Consider the following 23,236-nt stretch of genomic DNA (forward strand, 5'->3'; position numbering starts at 1 on the left):
ATGATGATCGATACCGTTTAGAAAATAACCGGAATATTATAACAAATGAAAAAAACAATTGTCTTATGTGAGAAGGGTTCTTTTGCCAGTCAGTTCAATGGGTTTTGATTAAGATAAAGAAACGAACATATTTTTAAAAATTGACTAATTAGATTTATTCCATACTTCTTTACAGTGTGATAGGCTGAAGGATGAGGATTTGATATTGTGAGAGCGGGAGGAGATAGTTACTTTTGCTTCCATCTTGAAATTTGTAATCAAATTTTAATCAGATTGAATGTTTTGTTTTTGAAAACCGATACAAATAATTGGATTGACAAAGCAAATTCTTATATGTAACTTTTGGTTGCACAAAACCTCTGAAGGATTTTTAACTTGAATAAATTCTTTATTTTCACTTTGTTAGCAACTTTTCTTGTAGGAGTATTTCTAAGAAATAGTTTACAACAACAAACGGGCTCGAAAACGGCTGGGTCGATTTTTATGAAATTTCACACGAAGGTACTTTATGTACCTGGTTGTGTTCTTAGATAGGTTTTGTGTCAGAACGTCTTCGATAAGCATCGATGATCAAAATAATGAAAGATGGAGCAGGCGATTTTTACTAAAGCTTAAGATCACAAGCGCATTTGAGAAGTTTTATTATCACACAAGTCGAAAGACCTAACACAAACTCAACAGTAGGTTCTTTTATATGACAGGTGTGCATTCGAAATGAATGTTTCTGTTTAAAGCACAATTTCATAATGGTACTTGACTTTTTCATTTTAAACTTAAATTCAAGTCATTATCGCCGTACAACCAGTAATGCCAAACAAATAAAATCATCAGTGAGTTCTTTGATATGACAAGAGCGCGTTCGAAATAAATGTTTTTGTTTAGAGCACAATTGAAGTATGATACTTGATTTTTTGCATTTTAAACTTTAATTCAAGCCATTATAAAAATACTTTTATAAAATCAACAGTAGGTTCTCTACATTGCAATGTAAACTACAATATGTTGTGAATTTAGTCATTAGGAGAGGCATGTGAAGCTTCCTCCAAGTGCATCGTAATGTGTCCCCAAATAGAGCAGGCAATCAATTGATTTGATAGAAAAGTAAGTTATTTTATTCAATTTCGATAATGATAAAAATATGGGAACGTGAAACATTTATTGATTTAATCCCGGGTAATCTCAAGTCATCCTATTAGTTAAAAAAAAAAAATACAAAAACATCGTTTTCCTAATTCATAGATTATTTATTTACTTTAACGACATATGATCTTTCAACAAAATATGTCCTCAAATATAAACATTTTTCTTCCTTAAAACAATCATTTCTGTTGGAGATATGAAAACCTCTTGTGGATAGTAGTCCGTTGAGATGTAAACAACGGTTGGTTCCAAATGTTGATAAGTGTTACACGTAACTGCGTTGCTGTTTTGATATAAAGAAATATTCTACACGTAGAAACATTGTTACTTGAAATAACAATGCGTTTGGTGGGGGGCGGGTTTCTTGAAAATAAATTATTTATTTAGCTTAAAGACATATGGAAAGAAAGAAGAAAAACATTGTTTTAGAATTTATATTTCATGCGATACTCATTATTAGAACCATCAATATCGTAAATACTTGGTGTACGAAAAGCATTTCGGTTAACAGGTTTTACAGCTGCATCGCATGCTAAACTTGACGAAGGATTGATTGCGTCTTAAACGTATTTGCGTACTTCTTTTGGCCTAAACCTAATTTATTATACAGAACTCATTCGATGCTCTTTTCCAATAGTGTGTGTGTGTGTGTGTGTGTGTGTGTGTGTGTGTGTGTTTTGATACAATACAAGTAATAATGTTTCTTCATCAGATTATATTTCTAAGCCAACTGAAACAATATTAAAGACGTTTTGATTCAGTATTCATTGGCATGCTGTATGATCATCTGTTACGCTGGAGGGGGGGGGGGTACGTAACGGGTGTGTTATATACGCGTGAATATATTCTGTACGTATATAATGGTTGTACCAAATTATGCCATTGTTACGTTGTCGGTGGCAGGCCAACTCTTATAGATGTATAACTTGTGTTGAAGTGCGGACACGAAACGATGACGTGGACGTATTGACAATATGTTTGGATATGGAGAGAGATAATTGTACAAACGAATGATTGTACATGACGACGAGAGGGATACGAGTATTTTGATGAATGACAAAGAGCGTGTATATCATAGCGGTCTATATAATAGACCGTCTGTACAATGAAGATGTCGGCTGATGATGTAGTTGTGGACAGTACATGTAAAAGAGTTCATTTTAAACAACAAATAAACATATACCTAGTTGTTCAAATACGACATGACACAATAGTTATATTTATATATAACAATATTTATTCTCGGATTCCGGCCGGACATCTTTAGAGATTACAACGTTCTCTTCACATTTGGCTATATTGGAATACACCACTTTCTAGCGTGATAAGAGACTAACTATTCTCCTGATTTCTAGTCTTGTCTGGACTATCTGATGTCTCTTCAACTCTCCTCTTTCAACTAACTAACTTGCCTGTACACATTAAAACCAATCCTTTGCGCTTACGTCATTCGACGATACAAAGACCTAACAGGTGACTTCTTGATCACGTTTTCTATGGCCAAATTTATTGTTTATACCTAGGTTTGAACACCTATTTTGTTTATATATTTGACATTACTATTTATTTGTTTATTGTTTCTAAAATGTCCACTACATTCCAAAACTTATAATCATTATTTGTCCTTGTAACACAATCTTATTTTCATATTCATAATCAGAATAACTTCTTTAAATAAACGTCTAACTTTTAATAATCGACTATTAGCAAGGCCACACAGGCGTTTTCCAGGAGGCTAATACACAACATATTACACACACACACACAATATATATATATATATATATATACAGTGATGATCATATTTATTGGCACGGTAAAATAAAAGTTAAATTTTGTCTAATAAATTCTAAAAAAGGGATTAAATTAAAGAAAATAACAAAGTATATTATGTATTTTTAACTGGCCTTTCCGATGCAGCAATCGGATTTTAGAAAAAATAAATAACAAAGGAACAACAAACATAATTGCAAAAAACCCTTGTTCAAAATTATTGGCACGGCTTTGTTTTTCTTTTAGTATCAGTATAATATCAATCAATTTCCGGTTTACGTGCTTTCTGAACTTTTTTATAGCCATATTATGCTTGTTTAACGCTAATTCAGTGAATAATTTTTTTCAGATAATTTTTAGATAGCGATTTATTTAAACTATTATAAGTGACTAAATTATAATTTTCAATCGCCATGGTTAAAACTAAGGAACACAGCGAAGACGTCAGGAAGCTTGTTGTAGCATGCCATACCAATGGGGAGGGCTATGATAAGATTTCAAAGAAGCTAAACCTTCCCAAATCCACTGTTAGAGCCATAATAAACAAGTTCAAATCGCAAGGCCACGTTATGAGTTTAGAGGGTAGAGGGAGAAAAAGGATTCTTTCCCCAAGAGATGAACGGAAAATTGTTCGACAAGTAAAACAAAACCCAAGGATCTCTGTTGGGGAGATTGTTGATGAACAGAGCACCTCTGGAGTGAATGTATCTCGACATACAGTTGGTAGAGTTTTGAAGAGAGCTGGTTTAAAAGCATGTCGTCCGAGAAAGACTCCCTTATTGAAGCCTATGCACCTGAAAGCAAGGCTAGCCTTTGCAAAACGTCATATTGATAAAGATGTTGCATTCTGGAAACGTGTTCTATGGACTGACGAAACGAAAATAGCGTTATTTGGCCATAATAAAGTGTCTTATATTTACAGAAAATCTGGCGAAGCTTTCCTGCCTAAGAACACCATACCCACAGTGAAGCACGGTGGAGGCAGTTTGATGTTTTGGGGATCCTTTGCTGCCTCTGGACCAGGGCGACTTGTTAAGGTCATAGGTAGCATAAAAAAGGAAGATTATGTTAAAATATTGGATGAAAACCTGAAAGACTCTGCTAAAGAGCTCTCACTTGGTCGTCGTTGGTGGTTCATGCAAGATAATGACCCAAAGCATTCGGCTAAACTGACTAAGAAATGGCTTGAGGACAATCATATTAATGTTTTGAAGTGGCCATCACAAAGCCCAGACCTTAATCCAATTGAAAATTTATGGAGAACATTAAAATTGAGGGTAATGCAAAGGAAGCCTAAGAATCTTATTCAATTGGAGGATTATTGTCAGGAAGAGTGGGCTAAAATTACTACTGAAGAGTGCAACAACTTGGTTGTAAACTATGAAAAGCGACTGAGGAAGGTAATCAAGGCCAAAGGCTATACAATTGATTATTAAATAAATCGTGCCAATAATTTTATACAAGGGTTTTTTGCAATTATGTTTGTTGTTCCTTTGTTATTTATTTTTTCTAAAATCCGATTGCTGCATCGGAAAGGCCAGTTAAAAATACATAATATACTTTGTTATTTTCTTTAATTTAATCCCTTTTTTAGAATTTATTAGACAAAATTTAATTTTTATTTTACCGTGCCAATAAATATGATCATCACTGTATATATATATATATATATATATATATATATATATATATATATAGGAATGGCAATTGCTTCATCTTTACAGACGTTAGCCATCCCCATGCTTCCTACCAACCCCATCAGTTTTTAGGTTAATCGTCAGCGTCACCCAAACCACGTCCGTGGGCCCCGAGGATGACTTTTTACTCACATTGTCTGCGGCAGACTAAGTTGTATGTTGAAACTTGCTTCACTTTTGCCTCCGTTTTTTTTTGTTTTTGCTCACTCTGCTCATGACATGTGTTTTTCTGTAATGTGAGCTGCTTTTGAGAGGAGCACGCAATTGCAAGACTCACATTTCCAACTGTTCAATTCAATCGGCAAAACCAACGCATTTCCTTTCCGAAGGTTTCTCTTGAGTTCAGCATGATCAATTCTTTTACTTACAAAATTACAGATCCCCCTCTAACTGGCCTCCTCCATTTGGGCCGGCATTTTGCCAGGGTCTCCCAGTTCTGAACAGGAATCTTGAAAGCTTTAAGATCGGCTTTTATGCAATCCTTGAAGCATTCCTTTGGTTGATGTTGAGGAAGTTTCATATCCTCCATTTGAACAACATGACCTGCCCAGCGCAACTGGCTTCTAATCACCGATGCTCAAACACTCAGCCTTCTCGAGATTATCAATATCAGGTGTCAGAGACTGCCATTTCACATTTAGAATTTGCCTGAGGCATTTCTGATGGAATCTCTCGAGTTGCGTCAATTGCCGACGTTGTGTTGTCCAACATTCAGATGAGTAAATCAAAACAGGAAGTACACAGGTCGAGTAAACACTGGTCTTGGCTTTGACAGCGATGTCACGATCACAACACAGCCGCTTTTCTAGTGTTCCAAAAGCCGTGCAAGAAGCATTGTGAAGGAAATTGAGAATAGAGTTGGAGCCAGAATATCCTCGTTTCACACTGTTGTCAACGGCAAACTCCTCAGATAATTGCCCATTGAATGCAACACGAGCCTTCATATTTCTGTGGAATTATCCACAAGGCCTGTCTGTTTATATATATATATATATATATATATATATATATATATATATAAACAGTCATGCCTTGTGGATAATTCTTGGGAAGATTGAATGTCCTCCTACCTTTGCCAAGATGTTTCAAGAACTCCAAAGAAATATGAAGGCTGGCTCGTGTTGCATATATATATATATATATATATACACATGGTGCTACAGAAAGTCAAATCAGAACAAGATGGTACTGTCGGTTTCAGGTCAACAAGTTTGAAAATTTCACTAACTATCCTCAGAAGTCCTGTTTGGAAATTACGTTCTGTGATAAATGAGCTCGTTATGTTATTTATCCGTTTATTAAGGGTATTATTAAAGTTATACATTGAAATAAAATTGCAAACAAAATCTAAATAAACTTTAAGGTAGTAGTAGTAGTAGTAAGCATTATTATTATAATTTTGTTTTAGAATGACTTCCTAAAAAGAGATAAGATTTATTCTCAGAAGACTCTCCCTCAATCCCGGCTCCAAAGCAGGAGTTTCAAAGCTCAAGGGTTACCAACAATAGCAGAGATACAAAAACCACCCAACACAAATGTGAATAGATACCAGATCTAGTGTACTTACTACCTCCAAGAGTACTTGGGTTTTAACTATGCATGCACCTCGAAGGCCAATGGAACATGATTGCTACACTTCTCAGTCTCAATCACACGTATTGTGGCAGGGCATTGGCAAGTCTATGATTGGACACTTCTTTGAGAACTTATCAATGACAATCAAATCCGGACGATTATGTTCCAGTTACTTTCTCATCATCACTTCATATTACCTCATTAGTTCTTACGTCATCAGATACTTCCTCAAATCACTTCCCAGCACACATCACCTGAAGCTTTCTACAAATGTCCTAGTAAATCTGAAGCTCCATGCGGTCATGCTTTCTCAGTCTGCTACACCCTGTTGCAAGGTGTGCAAATGACTCCAAAAACTTTCCACAAATCCAATATTCTGCAGCAACATACTGTTCTTGAACTACTTTCTTGAACAGTCACATTCATAATACCTGTTCTTGTGTTGCACAAACATGAATAATAATAACAATGATAATGATTATAAAAATAATTATAGTAATAAAATTTATAATAATATTGATGCCAATAAAGTGATGATATTAATAATAATGCCGATAATATAAAGATAAGACAAGGGAGCTTTTGTATTTTCCTTTTAGATATAAGAAGTAATATGCTTGAAACAATCACCAAGCTTAGATTGAGAAAGGATAGTTTTTGTTTCTCTGTAGGGAGCTCTCGTTATGTTCTTTTAGATACAGAGACGGGGAGAAGGGGTTAAAGGCAATCACTGCCTTCCCCCTTAGTTCGACTTTGGAATTTAAACAGCGATAATGTTCTTCTACTTTTTACATTGCCAAGCAATAAATTCATGTGTCGAAAGTAGAACAAATGAATTTATTGCCTTAACTGATCATATTTTAATATAAATATTATTTTCTATTCATAACATTTTTTATTATTATTATTTTGCAGATTTGAATGTTAGCTGCACTTGGTTGATGCTTCTCACTTGCTGCACCTTAGTTGCACCTGCTGATCACCAGATGGTTCAAGTACGGCTTCGCATTACACCTACACTGCACTTGCTGAACAACAAGCATTTTGAGTGAACCATTCCAGTGCACCTTAATCGCACCTGCTGAACATCCAAAGGTTTGATTGGAGCTTCACAGTACACCTAGGTTGCACTCGCTGAAAAATTAGAATCTTTTGTGGAGCTTATTATATGCATAGCTGCACCTGCTGAACAATAGAAACGTTTGAGTTACACTTTGTAGTACACTTCAGCTGCACTAAACAACAAAGATCTTAAGTGAAGCTCATTACTTATATTTGTTAAACAACAAAAGTCTCAAGTTGAAACCTCATTTACATATTCTGAACAATAAGAATTTTGATCAGAGTTACTCTCTTGTACTTGAATAACGATTTTAAGTGAAGTATCCCAATTCACGCATATTCTGAACAAACGCCTCACTCACTCATATTTGATGAGAAAAATCTTGAAGTTCCTGATAAAATTCAGTTAGACCTGCTAAGCAACAAATAAAAACCACTTTCCACCATACAGATTGAAAAACAAAAACAATCTTTTCGTAAATCTGAACAAAAAAATCTCAGCTGAATTTCTTGATTGCAAATAAAAGAAAACAAAACTTCCCAGCAGTAAAAATCTAATCTTCATACAATGGATCCAATCAATGCGCCAGCAAAGGATAACCTTGGAAAACATTCAGATCCCAAATTTTTCATGAGACTTTCTTGTCCTGGAAATGGATCAGGTGTGAAGTACCTGTGCGGCAAATGTGGTGGCATAATCGAACTCAAATGCCAAGGGATTTGCACAGAAGAGACCTACGAGTGTGATCGTCAGCTGTCGACAGTCATCCATCCCTGCCTGGAATCAAATCTTGGAATCCAGCTCTCCTGCAAAGGATGCCTTCCACATCTGAAATTACAAAAAGCTTAAAGAATCTTTGCTTAAACATTCTTCCTGACTACCATTCATTTATCTATTTATTTCGTAATCATAAAGTGGGAATCAGTTTTAGTTTCTTTATTTTTTTCTTTTCTTAACTTAAACTGCTCCCCAATATTTGGATCCTCTTAGGCATACAATAGAATTGTTGGTACTTATAAATATTTCATATATTTTTTAAATCTCATTATTAAGGGGGGTGCATAATTGGTTTAATTGATACTACAGTGGATCAGCTCTGTCAAGTTCACATCATATCAGATATGCTGTGTTCAGTTATGCCCTAATAATCTTGGGAAAGATATGATCCCATAATTCCTCCTAAATTTGAGTGAAATAATGCTTACATGACCAGTTGTTTACAATATTCTATTTCAGCATTTAAAAGGTTGATGTGCCGTAAAACAGAAAAAAAAACAAACATGCTAAAAAAAAAAAACATGACTCAAATAGTGAATTATATAAGTGATACAGTAGAACCCTGGGATACGGCATTAATCTGTTCCGGGGTTGGGATCGTAAGGTAAAATCGCCGTATGGCGGGGCCTAGGCAAAATTTTATACAGTACATATTAAAAATTAGTAACAAAATACAGTACAGTATATAATACACATGTATATACTCAAATAACATTATAAATAACACTGTAAGGCGGGACAAATACCGTAACTAGGGGCTGGAAAAACATCGTATTTCACATTACCTGAAAAAAAAAAAAAAAAAAAAAAAAAACTATCCTGGTGCCACCGTATCCCGGGGTTCTACTGTATAATTTTTCAAATGAGATTCAGGGGAGAGAACTCTTTATCGTATTTTAAGTAAATCAAATAAAATATCAATCACAATGTTTCTATCTATGAAGATTAGGTTTTTCTCTTTTTAGTCATGGAAAATTATAATGAACTTATATTTTCGTATATTTCACCAGCTCTCCTGAACATTATCCCAATCTAATAATATCAAGTGTATATGTTCATACTCTTAATGATCTATCCTAGTCTTTTCATTCATTCCTTTTCGCTATTTTTCTCTTTATTCTTTCTTCTGTTAGCTTCTTCTTGACACTGTTTGTTTTTTCCTGTTTTTTCTACTAAAAGCATTTACAAATGCCTGGTTTAATGTTACTATTACTCCCCACGAGGGTAATTTTAGACATAAGGTTAGTTTTTAATATGAGAAAAACCCAGCTCCCAAAAAAGTGGCACTCTGGATTGAACAAATTGCCTCAATCTAAAAGGATTCCCCTTTCACTGACCGAGGACGCAATAGAGTAAATGTAGTATCTGAACAGATACTACAATTTGATCCTAGCCAAAATGTAGTATCTGAACAGATACTACAATTTGATCCTAGCCAAAATGCCAATCTTCATGTTACTTGCTTAATTTTATATTCTACATCTATTGTTACTATTGTTTTAGTATTATTAGACTGGGCTAGTGATTAGGAGAGATGGTAACTGATAGGTTATTTGAGTTACCTCTAATTATACAAGTTTGATTTTCATAAGTAAATGCTTGTAGAGTTATATTGTGAGGAAACTTATTGGGTTCTAGTCCAGAATTCATCCTAATTAAAAACTAAAACCACAAAAAATTTGTATGATATTCGTACTCGTCATCGAATGAAAATATTACATTTCAAAAATCGTGTAAATTGATTAAGTAGCTTTTTTTTTTTAACTAAAAATCAAATTTTATAAGTAAGTAAGAGTTTGTGTGTTTGATCCACCATGTTGTTTTAAATAAAGAGGGACAACTTATTTCGAACTACCAAAATCAGTCTTGTAATGGATACAATTTATTATATAAATCATTAAAAAAAAAAATGATTTTCTATCCATAAAATACTACTTGATCAAATTATGTGATTTTTGGAATAATGCATTTTTGTTCTGTAGTAGGTACATACATCGTAAAGATTTTTCTGCATTTTTGTTTGCTTTTTAATTTGATTGAATTCTGGACAACAACCACTTATTATTATGCTAACACAAGCATGGTTAGAGTAAGTTTTAAAACTACTAACACGTTTCTATGCTTTAGAGAGGCCTTTTGTTATTTGTTGGCTGTGATCAGTCTTTTCGTGGACCTGTGAAATCTGTGATATCTTAGATGCATTCATATGAACTGGAAAGATAAAGTTTCGTTAAATGTGAGCATCTGGCGTTTGTTGTTTTTATTTCATTTTTTCTCTTGTTTTCGGTTAAATGTTTTTAGAATTGCAGTAATCTCTAGAGATTAATACATGTTTTATAAAATACATGATTTTTAAGTCGTAAGTTTATAAAATACACGTTTTTCGTGAAATACATAATTTTTAAGTTGTTTGTTTCATAAAATACATAATTTTTAAGTTGAATATTTATGAAATATATGTTTCATAAAATACATATTTTTTTTATCTTGTAAGCTTATAAAATACATAATTTTTAAGTTGTAAGTTTATAAAATACATAATTTTTAAGTTGTAAGTTTATAAAATACATAATTTTTAAGTTGTAAGTTTGTGAAATGTATAAATAAAACATTTATTCAACTCAAATTGTTGCATTCTATTTCAGTTTTGAAATGGCTGCGTTTGCAATTGAATAGAACAATACAGAGCATTAACGGGTAATTCCACATCAAGTCATCCAGACCATGTCACTCATATCTCTTAGATTTTCTTCAAATGTTGATAGTATCCTAAAAACTAGACAGCCGTATAAATTTCTAAAGCCAAGCGGTTTTCAAAATTTTTGGATGAGAAAAAGTTCAAAATTGATGAAAACATATATTTTCGAGATTTGGTAGTGCTACACCCAAATTTAGGCAAACATGATAATTCAAAAGCAATTGATTTTTAGGGTTTTTTTAATTTGATTTTTAGATTCCTTATGCAAAAAAAAAAAAAAAAAAAAACTTGCCTGTACCACTTGTTTATGTTCTAGATGTTCTAAAATTCATTTTATGCACAAAAAATGTGACGTTATAGCTTTTTATGATATATCAGAAAGCTTAAAACTGCAAAAAAATTTTAATTTTCAAGATTGTCCAGTTTTATGGAACAAGTTTGAAAAATATCTGAGAGATATAGGTGACATTTTGAAATTATTTTTTAATTATCTGCTGTGGAATTACCCTAACACCCCTCACCTGATTAATAAAAAGTGCTCAATATATAGACACCACTAAGTATCTATGAAAAAATTTTTTCTGTTTTATTTAATTAAATTAACGTTTTTGTTGAATAACCCAGTGGTCTATTGTTGAAATCATTCGGATTGTTTTTCTTCGTTTGAGATGTTTTCCTGCTGCCCACACACAGCACCACCATTTACTCACCCCAAACAAGGCATGTTGCCACTTGGACGTAAGGGAATACTATTTGAAACCATATCCACAGCGACATTATGTAAGGAGTTGAGCAGTGAGATGTCTGTTCATATTATACTAGAACAGTCAGGGAAACAGGAGACGAGGAAGGAGTTTAGCAGATTGAGGAAATAAACCATTTAAATGGACGGCTTTCCAGCATACAGATTTTTTGCTGCTTGTCGGTTTAGTCTGTGATACTTTTTTTAATTCAATTTTCACCCCAAACAAGGCACAGTGCCACTTTGAAGTAGGGGCTACAATCGGGGGCATAAGTTGCAGGGGTATTATGGAGGGAGATGGGCAGCAAGATGTCTGTTCAGATTACACTTGAACTTCTGCATGTCAGTACAGTTGGGAAAACAATATTCCAGCAGAGAGTTCCAAAGTCTAGCAGTTCTGGGGAAGAAACTATTGGAGTAGAAGGCTTTCTTACACCTACTGTGAAGGGGTGGGATTTAGCTGCTAGTTGGGTTTGTCGTAGGTATTCACGTCGAGGAGGTACAAGTGCTTGTAGTTCATTAAAGCATTCACCATTAAAGTACTTGTAGAACAGGCAGAGAGATGCAACATTTCGTTGATGGGACAGAAGCTGAAGCCTAAGTGACAGTTCAGGACCTATCAGGTTGGTGACTCTTTTGAACCATGTCCAGGAGTGAAAGACAAGCAGGAGATGCACCAGCACAAATGTGATAACAGTACTCCATACATGGGTGAATAGTGGCCTTATAAAGGATACTTTCAGGCATAAGTAGTTTTCTAGCACAGTAGAGAGAGCCCACCTTCTTCGCAGCAGCCTTGGCAATGCTCTCAATGTATCTATTCCAGTTTATGTTCCCTGTAAACGTAAGGCCGAGGAGTTTAAAGGAAGTACTTTCAGGTAATGTGTTCTTGGCCATTGCTATTGGTGGTAGAGAAGGTTTCTTGTAATTATTGAAGGAAACAAGCTTAGTCTTGGCAGCATTGAAGTGACCATCCATTTTTGTCCCCATTCGACTACGGATTGGAGGTCATCCTTTAGTGTTTCTGTCATTTTCTTAGATATTCTTAGATATGTGTTCATTTGTTTTCCTCTTGTGCCTGTTATAGAGAGTGGTGTCATCAGTAAATATACTTATCTCAGAAACAATTTTATCAGGGAGGTCATTTATGAATATCAGGAATAATAAAGGTAGGTCCAAGGATAGACCCCTTAGGTACTCCCACATTTATATCATATTGTTTAGATGTACGACCGTCGAGGTCAACCTGGATTTTTCTCTTACTTAAGGATTTAATTATGTATTCTTCCAGTGATACCATATGATCTAATTTTCCTTAAAAGACCATCGTGCCATACCAAGACTACAGAGAGTAAGTACAGGCCAATGAACATGACAGCATGACATCATTACCAGATCAACATGTAGGTATATGGTCTAGGCTAAACGGTCCCTATTAACAGCTGTTCCGTCTACACAGTTTTCAGTTTGCTGTCCAACATGGTTTATTCTTGCGTTGTTCCAAATTGCCAGGGAAATTATCCAAAAGGCCCCAAAGTACATATATTTTCTTTTCCTAAAGAGAAGAAGCAATTCTCAATGTGAATACATACCATTAGAAGGGAAAATTTTATTTCCACCAAATATAGTAAAGTCAGTAATATTATTTTTTAATAATAAAACGTGTATTTAGTTAGAACTGTATCTCCCCCCCCCCAATTTTAATATTGTAAATGCTTGTTTACTACCTTTTCTTAGATTTTAACAATAGTTATGGTCACAGTATTGAAAAAATAGAAAAAAATGATTACCTGGATTTCTTCAATTTCTTTTTTAAATAAGTTTTGTATTAAGGAAAATGATAGTATTATTAAAAATAAATTAATAAAAATAAATTAATAAAAATAAAAAAAATAATAAAAAAAAAAATTCAAACATTCAACTAAATTTTATCATTTGTAGTGTTCTTACTATTGTGCTCGCCTTACAATGATTTGGCTGATGTAACCTCCTACCTTCATCAGGAACAGATTCCCGAGTTTGACAAAATACACCTGATGAAGAGCAGAAGTTAAATCGGCCGAAACGTTGTGAAATAAACACGCAAGATGAGAACATTAGTTCGAATAATTCAATTTATCAATCCTCATTTGTAAAGTTCCCAAAAATAACATTTAACCCATGTGATTTTTCTCTAAATTAGATTTAAAAATATTTCTGCAAGTTTTATTGTTTGTATTTAAATTTTTTGTATTTTACCGTTTGATTTCATTCTTAAAATTATTTATCGTTTATGTTTAATGTTTTTTAATTCTTTGTTTCCTAAATTCATAATTCAGTTTTATCAGTATTAAATTGTTTGTTGCTTTAAAATTACTTAATTTAACATAGATAATATTTATATTTTATATTGAATAAAGTTCAGTTTCAGTATTAATCGAACTGTGTTCCTTTTTCTTTTTAAAAATGTTTTATTGCTCTTTCCAAAATGGCCCTCATATAGTACTGACAGTCTGACACATCTTACCTATATTGCCTACAGGCATTTTTCAGTTAACAGGCCTTCTTACTCTCGGTGGCTTCGGCCATACCCTGTAAAAAGCCTTAGATATATCGAGGGCTACTGCTGTATCCTCCCGTTTTGTCTAGTGAACGGTATATGTGTTCAGAGATTACAGTTAGAATATCTGCTGTGGAATGGGCTTGCCTAAATCCATATTGTTTGTCGGTCAGGAGTTTAGTAGCTGTAAGGTGATGGACTAGAGCTTAATTAAGGACTCAAATATTTTGGCAAAAAGCGGGAGGAGGCTACTGGGGCGATAATTTAATGGGTCAGTTCTTTCGCCAGAATTCTTGAAAACTGGTACCACAGAAGCGGTTTTCCAGCAGTCAGGAAAGTAAGATTCGTTAAGGCATTTGTTGAAAAGTTTGGAGAGAACTGGAGCAACCTCAGCAGAGCATTTTTTAATAGCATAGCCGGGATCAGATCGGGTCGACATGCTTTTGAGGTATCTAGGTGTTTTATGATACCATGTACCTGAGAAGGGGTGATTTTCAAATCATCTAATGTGGTGTCTGTCTGCAAAGGAAAGTCAGAGAGGGAGTGATGTGCCGGGTCCAATGCAGAGTTTGAGGCAAACCAAATGGCAAGTAGGTTAGCCTTCTCGGTAGCTGTGCAAGCAACGTCATGATTGTTTGATAGTGGAGGAATCGTTGACTGCACATTATTTACTACACTGTTGTAGATTTTCCCAAAATTTTCTGTGCTTCGATGCGATTTCTGGTGGCTTCAGTATATTCTCTCTTAGCTGTCACAATTTCTCTCTTACAATTACTTCTAGCTTCTCTATACTTCTGTCTGTTTGAACTGGACTTATGTCAGTTGAATCTGCTGTACACATGCTGCCTTTGAGCAATGGCAGCTGCACAAGTAGAAGTAAACAATTGGGGAGAGTGGGGCTTGCTATAGAATTTCCGTGTGGGAATATGTGCTTCAATTGCAGTTTTGAACCACTCCTTGGCGCACTGATATTTCCCCATGATGAGATCCTTAATGGCTTCTCAGTCAGCCTTTTTGTAATACCTAATTGTTTTGAGAAGTGCGTCTTCAGTTTTGGGTCAAGAATTTAGGGCGATTTCTACCATTATTACAGCGTGATCAGCATTCCCAAGTGGGTGTGGGCGTTCGTTATACAATCATCAGGAATTGTGGTCAGAAATAGATTTAGAAGTGAGGCATGTTAATCTTGCTGGTCTGGGAAACGGGTTGGAAATGTAACCGTCTGTGATAAGGAGTGAGATATAGAGAAGCTATATGTTTAAGGGGGCACAAGTGCCTGAAGTTCGTCAGAGCTCATTTCATTAAAATACTTGTAAAACAGGCACAGGGATGCAACAGTGTGACGATGGGACAGAGGTTGAAGTTTGGTTGATAGTATGAGACCTATTAGGTTGGAGACTTTTTTTGGACCCTGTCATAGAGTTATGACACTATTGGTGTCATGAATGCATGCAGCAAGGTGCATATTGCGGTGAGAGGGGGTGTTTGACCAGACAAGATAGAGAAAGAGAGGGCAGAAGAGGGGGTATTGATGTCTGATTGGGACAAAACAGAAATGGCTATGGGATTTGTCAGAAAGAGAAAAAACAAATAATTGTTTTTATCTAATTGTCGTTATATATCTGTTAACATGAAATGTTGTTTTTAGGGCCTCTGTTGAGAGGTATAAAGAGATCCAGAGATCCTGATTAAGGCTGACAACTTAGAATGGGGGTCAAGAGTAAAGGTCGCTGCCAAGCATTGTTCAACCTGGAATGATTAATCACTCCTAATTTGATAAGTAAAAACCTCAGTACAAATTAATAGGATATAGAGAGAGGTGCTGAGTGGACAAGACGAAGGGTAAGCTCTAAGAGGAAGAAAGAAAGGGTGTTTGTAACCACTCTCTGAAGGAGAGGTGGGGAAAAGGGGGTTGGATTTAGAAAAAGGAATTCTAAAAAGAGTAGAGTCGTAGCCAGCAAACTGAACGGCTGGGCTGGTCAAGCGCTCCCGATTTGTGAGTCCTCAGGGCCTGATGTTATGATGTTAACTAGCCTGTGTTAATGGGAAATCTGTGACTTGACTGGTCTGGTCTTATATTGTTTCACTGCTATAGTCAGTCACCTCAATTTAGACAGTAGATGTTATGAAGTAATGAAATTAATAAATAGTTTGTTATTGTTATAAACTGGAGTTCTGTTTGTTTGTGGTGAGGACTCTTCATTTTGCAGCAAGCCGCAAGGACCAGCGGAGTGATTGATGTACCCGGAGACTACCTACACAGGGTAGGAGGCGATTCGATCGAGAGGCAAAGCGCCCCACCATGAAAACACAGTGGGTGAAGACGATCAACAGGCCAACTTGTGACGGGAAAATGTACAATCGTAAGAACACCTGTCATATCGGGTGGAATCCGACGAGGTTAAGGACACCCGGTGTGGTTGGTGCGGTATCGGTACCGTTATAGAGTGAGAGACTAGTGATAGATGCACCAACCAAGATATGGCAACAATACTCCATGTATGGGTGAATGGTTGCTTTATAGGGACATAGGATAGAATTTGCTAGAATGGTAGAGGGAGCACACCTTCTTTGCAGCAGCCTTAGCAATTTCCTCAATATATTTGTTCCAATTCATGTTGCTTATGAATGTTAAGCTGGAGAGTTTGAACAATTAATTATCAGGTAGTGATATTAGTTATGCCAATCTGTGGTTGGGAAGGTTTATCCCTTATTTTGTCCTCTAATCCTCACATTCTAGAAACAATGTTTCTGACAAACAGAGAAGAATTGCTGTTTTGGGGGTCAGAATCTATTCTATCTAACACTTACCGTTGGCAAGTTTTTGTACTTAAATACTATTTGTTTTTAGCTCATTACATCAAGTGGTTTCATGCCTTATCTGGAGCGACCCCCCCCCCTTCCCCTGAAAAAAATATTGTTAAAGAAAAGAAACAGTCTTGAAAGTATTAAAATCCATTTACGTCTCCATTCCACTACAGACTGGAGGTCATTCTGTAAGTTTTCAGTTTTCAGCTTTCATCTTTTGAAAACAAATCACTGGTCCAGAAAAGTTATTGTCCAGATAACATGAAATAAATCAGTGTATCAGCGACTCAAAGTCAATTTCTCTTCTTTTTGAGATGCACCAATTATTTTTGTTTGGTTGTTGTTACTCGCTTTTATTTTGTTTTATTTTGGTTTGTACGACAGACATCTTTATTGGCTCCACAACAGTATGAAAACTTGTTGCAAATTAGATGTTTTCATTGGTTTTTAAAGAGAAATTTTAATTATAGTCATTCTTTTCAAAAGAAATTATAGGCGAACAAAAAGATTTCTCAAATGATAGCAAAAGGCAAAAATATAACAACAAGGGTATAAAATGTCGGAAAACGGAAATGTTTTGAAAAATAACTTGCAGAAGAGAAGGGTTGAATGGGATGTGATACTAAAGTGATAGGAAATGATCAAAAAAGAGAAAAATCTATGACAAAACTATAGGAAGCGAGGTTAATAGAAAGCCAATAATGGGGAAATAATTTGCAAACACAAAAGTCATTTGAAATAGGATGTTAATCAAGGTGTGGCGGCAACTGAGACAAAAAGATCGTACATGGAGGTCAATATATTTAGAGTTAGTTTATGGACAGTTTTATGAGAGAGGAATGAGTTTTGTGGCAGTTTACAACAGTTTCTAGTTGGTGACAATTGAAGGTAGAGCAGATTGTGAAATGAATTGATCAACTGACTAACGAACATGTCCTCGACAGACGATTAACACGTGGACGTTAGTGTTTAGATGTCGTTTTCTGTAATGGTGTTACGCACTCACCCAACTGGTATCTACGGGATGTGTTAGAGTTTGTGTTTAAGGTTGCTTTATTTTTATATTCATGAATCAATGCTCGCCCTCAACAGTTACTAATGTGTGAGAGACAACGACACGGCAGAACGAGAAGAGAAGATGCAAGAGAAGTTCATGGAAATAATGTTATTGAGAGGGGCAGATGGTTGCACAGGATAACAAATACAAGAGAAATATCTTATTTTGAAGAAATAACCTTCTTAGTGACATGCAATATGGTTTCCGTTCTGCCAGATCTACAGCAGATGTGCTAACAGCTATATCTCATAGGATTAGTGAATCTTTCGACAAAGGCTTCCTTTCTAGGGCAATTGCTCTTGACATATCAAAGGCTTTTGATAAGATATGGCATAAAGGCATATTTCACAAGATTTCCACCTATGGTATAACTAGAAAAGTTTTCTCAATTATTAAATCATTTCTCTCTGATAGACTCATAAGAGTAGTGGTTGATGGGCAGAAATCAGAGGCCCACAGTATTAATGCTGGAGTCCCTCAGGGATCGATCCTGGGTCCAACTCTCTTTCTGATATACATCAATGATCTCCCAAAACACATACTTAAATCATTCGTTGACATCTATGCTGATGACATGACCATCTATGGCAACACATTAAAGGCCGTAAATGACAAAGCTCTCTCTGATTCTCTCTCCTCTGATCTTGAGTGCATGGTGCAGTGAGGGAAGAAGTGCCTGGTTACTTTTAATGCATCTAAAACCAAGCTTCTATCTTTACATCATCAACACTCTGATCCCCATCTGGCATCAATTGAAATGGATGTCTCTCGTCTAGGGGAGGCTCCAGGTTTTGATAAACTTCTGGGATTGACCTTTACTCCTGACCCGAAATGGAACACATACATCAAGTCTGTTGCCAAGGTTGCTGGAAAAATGGTAGGATCCTTCTACCGCTCCAGAAGATATCTCACTGCTGATGCAATTCTCTATCTATATAAGAGCCAGGTATGTCCAAGGATGGAGTACTGCTGCCACATCTGGGCAGGAGCTGCTAAAAATAGCCTATCCTGCCTTGACAGAGTACAAAATAGACTTCGTGGCTTAGTGGGTGATGCCCTTATCTCTTCCCTGCAACCTCTCTCCCACAGGAGAGACGATGCGAGCCTGTCTTTGTTTTATCGTTACTTCCATGGCAAGTGCTCGTCTGAGCTCCAATCTCTTGTCCCCCTTCGCCAATCTTTCATGAAAAACACCCGTCTAGCTGAAACCACTGTCAATAATTTTCCCCACTCTTTATCTGTGCCTAAATCAAAACGTAGATTCCATGAACAAAACTTCTTTCTTAGAACTGCACATCTGTGGAACTCTCTTCTGCTTGACTGTTTCCCACCTGACTACAACTTGATGTGTTCAAGTCCAACATAAACAAATTCCTGGAATTGAATTGGACCAAAAAAGGAAATTTTTACATCAAGTGGTGTTTGATTAGAAAACAAAGACTAAGGAAGTATTCAACTGTAAATAATATTTTACAGCAGAGAAAGTGGACACCAAAGAGATGAGAAATATTTTTGTATTTTGGATTACTGTTCTCATTTCGAGTGCCATTTTCACACCGTTTCGGTTAATGTTACCCCTTTCTTCTCGTGTCTCATGTATAAACTGAGAAGTTAACCTTCAACCTCCAGAAAAGTGTAATTTACAACTGAATTTTACAAAGTACTTTATTCACTATGTCACAGGTCCAAACATGCGACTCCCAATACAATTGTGAATCACTTAGGACTTCTACCTAGTCATTCCTGATGGAATGTGAGAATGTTATCTCTGTGGGTTAAATAAAAGGTTCTGTTTGAAATTCCTTGCAGATTCCAGAGTTTGACAGAAAGATTCCAGGTGCGACAGAAAGATTCCAGAGTGCAACAGAAATATTCCAGAGTGCAACAAGATACACCTAAAGAAAGTCGGAGGTTACATCGACTGAAATGTGAAAATAAGATAACAGTAGTCAAATAATACAAATAATCAATATTCATCTCAAAGATTTAAAAACAGGAATTTATGTTGTTTTGAAGAAAATCTTACAACAGAGAAAGTGGGTTTGAATTGCATTCCAAATAGCAGGGAAATTTTCTGTTGTTAAGATCATATAGTGAATATAGTGACGCATCCTTACCATCTTTATTCCAATTTTTATGAAAATCTATTACGATTCTTAAAAATATCTAAAGCTTGAAGGCTTAAGCTTAAGGGGATCTTAAGAAAATTCAAATTCAAGGAATCATGCTTAGTTGATGATTAATGATTATAGATTAAATTCAATGCAAATCGGAAATATTAAAATTTTCAAATATAAGACTGTGTCCCCATTATGCATACACTAGCAATGAATTAATAAATAGGACAGATTAAACTCCAAACTTGGTTGTGCTAGGTCTTGGGAAGAGCACTTTTTCCCAAAATGGCTTTTTCAAATCATCTCTTTTTACAAAGTTTCTGAAGAGGACGTTAAAAAAACCCTAACAAGATTGCCCGAAACACGTTAAAATTATATAAAAAAATTATTTCAATAATTTGAAAAATGAAATATCAAATAATAAAACAAGTATATAAAAACAAAATTGTTGGTGACCCCACTCATTTAAATAGATATTTTTTTTCTTTCGTTGGGATCTCTTAACCCATTCTGCAAACTATATAAGTTATAAAAATAAAATATATGGCAATCCACCTACACAGAATTTTTTGCATTTCAATATTGTGAGGATTCGACAGGTTATTGCATAGAATTGATGTTAGCATGTTTTTATATATTCACGTAGTGTTGGGTTTGCAAGTTAGGCAATCATATTCTTTATTATTTCCGCACTCATTTTTTGCAGCCATTTTTTTAAACCAATAATTACTTAAATGAAAAAAAGAGCAGCCTAAATACACACGATATATTATCATTAACTAGAAAAGCAAAATATTCAATTCATTTTTTATTGTCTCATATAAACAATGTTTCGGTAAAAAAAACAAAAAAAAAAACAACTTTCTTCAAAGTATGTTGCATACAATCGATTTCCTGAAAGAATTCTTTAAAAAATAATATTTTTAATGCATTCATGAATTGGCTCACGTCACTCAACATACCCTGAGGATAGTTTTCATTGGCAGAAATTACTTTTAGTGACAGAATATTTTTGTTCTATTTATGAATATTTATAAGCTGTCCGATATTTCATGAAATGTTTTATATATATATATATATATATATATATATATATATATATATATATATACACACACACACACACACACACACAAACACACACATGTATCGATTTTCAATAATAGCACTTGAATCGGACATGTATTACAAAAAAAATGATATATTGAAAAACTTATTTGTAACGTACATTGTCTGTGAGGAATTAATGAAGCCCTGTTGAATTAGCCTGCAGTTACATTTATTACTTACATATTTGTATTTGTCGATGCGAAAGAATCTACTTTTGTTTGTTTTTTTCTAAACTGACAATGTCTATCCAAAAGGGATTTATGAATAAATAATGTCTGTTGTAAATAGATTTAGGAAGATGAATTCATTCACAAAAAAAAAAAAAAAAAAACAGGAAATAACGTATTTGTCGAGTCTTGTTTTGTTTGCAATTTCATCAGATTATGTGTAAACTGATTGGAGAAAGGGAAGTCATCATCTCATAGCTCCGAACATATTGCATTCCTACAATATCCTTATGCCAGACTTTGATTGAATTCGAGAAATATATGATGGTGGAAATGATGTCAGTCGAATGTCAAGAATGCTTGTGGATATGATTCAGTTTTAAAAAAGATACATGTAGCCAATGGCACAAAAAGCTGAAATTGAAGTGAATTTCCTCAACCTGCAGGGCGCACGGCTCCTCATCAATTTTCCAGCCTGGAACACCATACATTAGTTTGATCATTTATCGATACTTGTGGTTTCACACACTGAAAATTCTGAGCTGCAATGATAGTATTAAGCTAACAAACCTTCTAGGCAACCTCAATAGACTCACGGCCAAATATACTTTCCTTGCATCTTCAAAAGATTTGTTAGCTTGATGCTATCATTGGAGCTTAGGAAGGCGCTGATGCTACTGTAATAGCAAGTTAGAAGTGGATACCAGCATAGATTTATACTTTTCTCTTAGTCGACAGATTCGTTTTCTCTGGATGAATATATTTTCACACGTAAATTTGTTATTTACAACTACATCTATTTACTGCAATTTAGTTTCATTTATAGTCTCTATTTGCGTGCCTCGCCACAAGTGCAGAGTTAGACACAACGTCGAGTTTTAATGTGGGAAACATCCAGCTCTCTAAACAGACACATTCCAAATTGGGACATAAATAAAAGTTGACCTCAGATCTAGTGCTCCCCCTTTTTGAGAAGTTGGATTTTCTTCACATTAAAAACTGACTTTGTGTCTAACTCTGCTCTCGCAGGGAGACAAATAAATAGAGATAATGTTAGCAGTGATAGTAAGTCTGTCAGTCTTTCTTCAAGCATTTTAATCTGACATGATAGAAACAAGCCAACACCTCTCAGCCTTATCATAAAACATCTCTACGCAAGGACTAAAATTTATCCCCACCTCTCTCCTGCCTATGATTCAAAATCTTTTGACTAGCAAGTGCCAACAGAATTAAACAATCTGCTATACAACAATACGAACATTATGTTAAATATTGTTCTTTATTATCTCTTTTTTATTATCTTTTCACATACTATGGTTTTGTAATCACAAACATTAGACTTTGTTTGCAGGAGGAACAAATAGGAGGTTTGTAACCTATCAAAGGCTTCATTCATCTTTATCATGGAAAGCCTGAACTCTTGATGTTCCCATTTACTTGCCTCCCCACGAAGGCAGAGTTAAACACAAGGTCAGTTTTTTAATGTGGGGAAAATCCAGCTCCCAAAAAGAGGCACTCAGAATAGGAACAAAAATTTAAATTGTCTCAGTCATAAAGGATTTCACTGACTGATGATAGAAAAGGTTAAGTGTAGCATCAGAACAGATACTACACTGTGATTTGTTGCTCAAGACTGAATGAGGAAGTCTATGTTTTCCTTTGTAAATATGAATTATTAATATTACATGTTAATTCATATTTATGTATTTCAGAATTTATTAGTCTGAGTGCCCGGCATTGCCCGGGTGTTTGGAGGTGTGTGTTCAGCAAAAAATAAATAAATAAATAAATAAAAGCGGTAGTTAGCAGGCAGACTCGAACCTGTATTGCAAAGGATGCAAAGAACGTGAAAAAAAACCTGACGTCTTTGCTGTTGCGCCATCGCCTAGCTAGAAGAGACGTAGGTTTAAATTAAGGCAAAACAATCGAAAAGAGACGACTTTCGAAAATATCAGTGAAAAAAGCAACCCCTC

General features: G+C 35.1%; 1 protein-coding gene and 1 long non-coding RNA gene across 2 annotated transcripts in view; one reads left to right on the forward strand and one right to left on the reverse strand.

Moving 5' to 3' along the window:
* LOC145289166 (uncharacterized) overlaps positions 1 to 10,265 on the forward strand; it is a 50,166-nt gene extending 39,901 nt beyond the window's left edge. Inside the window, exon 2 of the long non-coding RNA XR_013869303.1 lies at positions 7,101 to 10,265. This is a non-coding gene — a long non-coding RNA (uncharacterized LOC145289166). The remainder of the gene's footprint in view (positions 1 to 7,100) is intronic.
* LOC145289182 (cilia- and flagella-associated protein 337-like) overlaps positions 1 to 23,236 on the reverse strand; it is a 1,233,457-nt gene that overhangs the window by 792,267 nt on the left and 417,954 nt on the right. The gene's annotated exons all lie outside the window — the stretch shown is intronic.

This window comes from Euprymna scolopes, chromosome 2, assembly GCF_053919585.1.
Source record: "Euprymna scolopes isolate OS-2025 chromosome 2, ASM5391958v1, whole genome shotgun sequence".
Taxonomy (NCBI): Eukaryota; Metazoa; Mollusca; class Cephalopoda; order Sepiida; family Sepiolidae; genus Euprymna; species Euprymna scolopes.